The 3327-nt window shown below is 37.1% G+C and overlaps 1 long non-coding RNA gene across 2 annotated transcripts; it reads left to right on the top strand.

The window, feature by feature from the left end:
• The first annotated feature begins 1147 nt into the window (after window positions 1–1147).
• On the top strand, window positions 1148–2137 carry LOC139435742 (uncharacterized). Of its 2 annotated transcripts, none has more exons than XR_011644954.1 (3): window positions 1148–1159; window positions 1654–1823; window positions 2013–2137. It is a non-coding gene; the product is annotated as an uncharacterized lncRNA (long non-coding RNA). The 2 variants fall into 2 exon arrangements; XR_011644953.1 differs by lacking the exon at window positions 1148–1159 and adding an exon at window positions 1220–1262.
• Window positions 2138–3327: the final 1190 nt, after the last annotated feature.

Raw genomic sequence — 3327 nt, 5'->3', positions numbered from 1 at the left:
GGTTTGCGTGGAAGATTCATCGTTAACACGTACAAACTGAGAGCGTTCAGATAGATAGGACCTAAAACCAGCCTAAAGCAGTTCCCTGTATGCCAACTAAGTGCTCTAGTCTTTGCAATAAGATATCCTGGTCGATAGTATCAAATGCAGCACTTATTCTTCCTTCACTGGATTCCTCAAAACCACCGCAGAGAGAAGTCATTTCAAATACTTGCGGCCTGTCCTATGTGGAATCTTTTTATGTATTAACCTGGGTCATGCTGGTTTTAATCACACTTCATTTTATGACAATTCATTCCTTATTATTGTGTTTATTTAGTTTATCTATCTCTTTATTTATTTACTTATTTATTCACTATCAATTTGATTTGTTGTGTGAATTCTTTACAAAACACTTTTACCTTAGCACTTTTCTATTAATTGTATCATTGACCTGCTTTTTTAAGATATTGTCTTATGAATGTTTTAACAGGCCTTTTGAAGGATTCCCTTAGGACGGGTCCTCGTCAGCCACATCCTTTAGGGGTCCCCGGAAGGTTAGGGGATCTCTAGGTCCCGCTGCTCTGCCTCTTCTATGATCTGGTCCCCTCAATTGCTTTTTTAAATTGATTTTTCTTATTTTTAACAGGGCTTTTAGAAACATGTAGATATTTCCCTTGGTTTTTAACCACGATATTATCCCCGAGAGCCAGTGCCCCACGCAGCTCTGGTGGAGGCGCTGCCCTTTCCCCTAACCTAACCCTAACCCTTCCAACCATTAACAACGGTCATGGTCTTTTGGTCGTGACGGGCTCACCTCAAAGGGGCTTAGACCTCAGGAAGGAGCTCAGAGAAGAAGCTCTGGCACGTCCTATCCAAGCTCAGACTACAAAAATGTATATCTCAATGAGCTTGGGAACGCCTCGGTATTCCTCTGTACATCTTGCTGGGGAAAGGGGCCTGTTTTCTTACCATTTTAACTACGTGACAAGGCGAGGGATAAGAGGAACCCAGTATCTGTGTGTCTTTAGAACAAGTGACTCAGCTTGTTTGAGAAGATGAAGATCAAGGTTACTTCTCTCTTTAGAAACTACTAAAGCAGCTCCATCAGCTGAGGATTCAATCGTCCAGCTGACTGATCAAAGTGGGACAGAGTGCTGCTCGCTCAGCCTACAAACATGTAAGTAATAAAAACATATTCGAGCATAGGACTCACCATTTGTGTTGTCTTTTACTGTAACTGTAATACTTCTTGTATTTTTAGTAAACAACGAGACAATAAGGTGAAGATAAACGTTTTTTACTTATTGTTCACCTTTCTCCATCAATGTTAGTTCAGTTAATGATACGATGAGTTGTTTATAAACATTTCTCCATGTTAGTACATCTGCTGCTGTTGGGTCTTTATCTTTAAATGCAAAAACAAGGAAGTACAGCTTCAAAAGGCCATGACTGGGTCCTTTTAAAATCTACTTCAACACTTCTTATAATGAACCTATTCCTTATATTTAATTTGGATGGTTATTTGACATAATATATCATTTATTATAAAGTGGATTTCAACTTATACACCTGGTATTTGATTTCAGTTTTGAGGAAGACTAAACTAATTGAGTTTGTTTCTTAAACAAACAATAACCTTGTTACTTAAATATTCTCCTTCTCCCGCTCTAGAAAGCATGACCACCACTCCCCTGATCCTTCTCACGATTGCTTTTGTCTTTGTTAATGCGAACAATCCACCTTGCCGGACGAGAAGTAAATAACAATGCGTACAACAGCTTTTCTAGAAAACACATCGTTCGGGACCGATTTGACAGAAAGAACTACAATGACTGGGAAAGGTGAGTTAGGTCTTGTGACATATGTGAGTTCAAGTCAGTGTGTTAATTTAATATGGTTTTTAATAAGATCAAGATTCATATTGATATCATGTAAAAGTGAGTGAATTGTTTTATAACACAACTGTTTTGAACATGACTTATGTTGTACTTTGTCAACGGCATGTACTTTGCAATGATCTCGTTGTGCAGATACATCAGGAACCATGGACTCATCAACAGACCTCTGCAGTCCTTCTTCAAGCAGCAGAGATGAGGAAAGAGTCACGGACATCTGTAATGGTGCAGGACAACCGTTACAAATAAGTAGATACCAAGCTAACTTATGGCATCAGTCACAAGAAAACTACTGGTATTTCATGTCAAATTGAATCAAAATAACAGGGTTACAAATGTACGTATTGCCAAACAATATGTGGTTTTGGCTTGTGATATCGTGGTAAACCAATGCCTTCCCGTTCATTATCAGAAGTACACCAGACAATTGCCAAACCGGTCAGCTGCACCCTGTCAACCTCGGTAGAGGTAGAAACGTTTTTTGCTTACATGAAAACATGTTATTTTGGATATCTGTTACATATTAGAGCCTGGTTATTATAACAAGTTGTTACATTAAGGAGATGACTTGTGATAACAGTATCATATTAAACATATTACTGATTTTACATTGAGTTATTCTCAAGTCAGAAACGTTACACTTGTGGTTTGTTTGAAACTAAATTGTCACATTATGTCAAAGTGAATTGGGTTTCTCTCTTTATTGAACTGTTGGTTATACTTTTCTGTGATGCGTTAAATTCATAGTATTGTTATTGTGTAAAAAACTCTTAAACTCGTGTTTTTTTGTTAAATTTACTACAACATCTTTGTGAAAATGTAATCAAATCCTGAAGTGTTGCGTTGTATATGTGTTACATTAATTAATTGGACCTGCATTAATCAATATTTGTATGTGCTTTTGTGCTATTAAAAGATATCTCCCACCCTTGCAAGTCTTTAGAGTTTCTATTGTATTTGTTTGGTCATTTCTATGGTAGAGATAAAACAATTTTCATTTCTAAAACTCCAACTGTGGATGATAACAGGTAATGATTTCCTTCTCTGATGCCTGTTAAGCTGCAGAGTACCTGTTTCTAAAGCTTTTGTAAATACGTTGCTAATTGGAATATTCAAATGAGCTATGGTGATACACTACAAGTGAGCAAATATTTGCAAAGTTTCAGTGTGAACTTAACTACAGCTTATTTTCTCTAATACAAAATAAGTACTGGCTTGGGTTTCCATCTGTGGCACCTGTGGCATCTCTGGTCAACACTTGAGGGGCAGACTTTCTTCATTTACTGTCTATCATTACTACAGAAGCCTATTCAAAAGGTATTTACAATTAGGGAACATTATTAACATACTGTAAGCTGCACTTATAAATGGATATACATTTACAATACACAGACGCTACTTCTTTCTTTGGGCCTTATGTTTAACGTTGTACAAAGATTGTTTTAGGATC

Source organism: Pseudochaenichthys georgianus, chromosome 18, assembly GCF_902827115.2.
Source record: "Pseudochaenichthys georgianus chromosome 18, fPseGeo1.2, whole genome shotgun sequence".
Lineage (NCBI taxonomy): Eukaryota > Metazoa > Chordata > Actinopteri > Perciformes > Channichthyidae > Pseudochaenichthys > Pseudochaenichthys georgianus.
The sequence above is the reverse complement of the archived record's forward strand: the minus strand, read 5'-3'. Positions and strand labels throughout refer to the sequence as shown.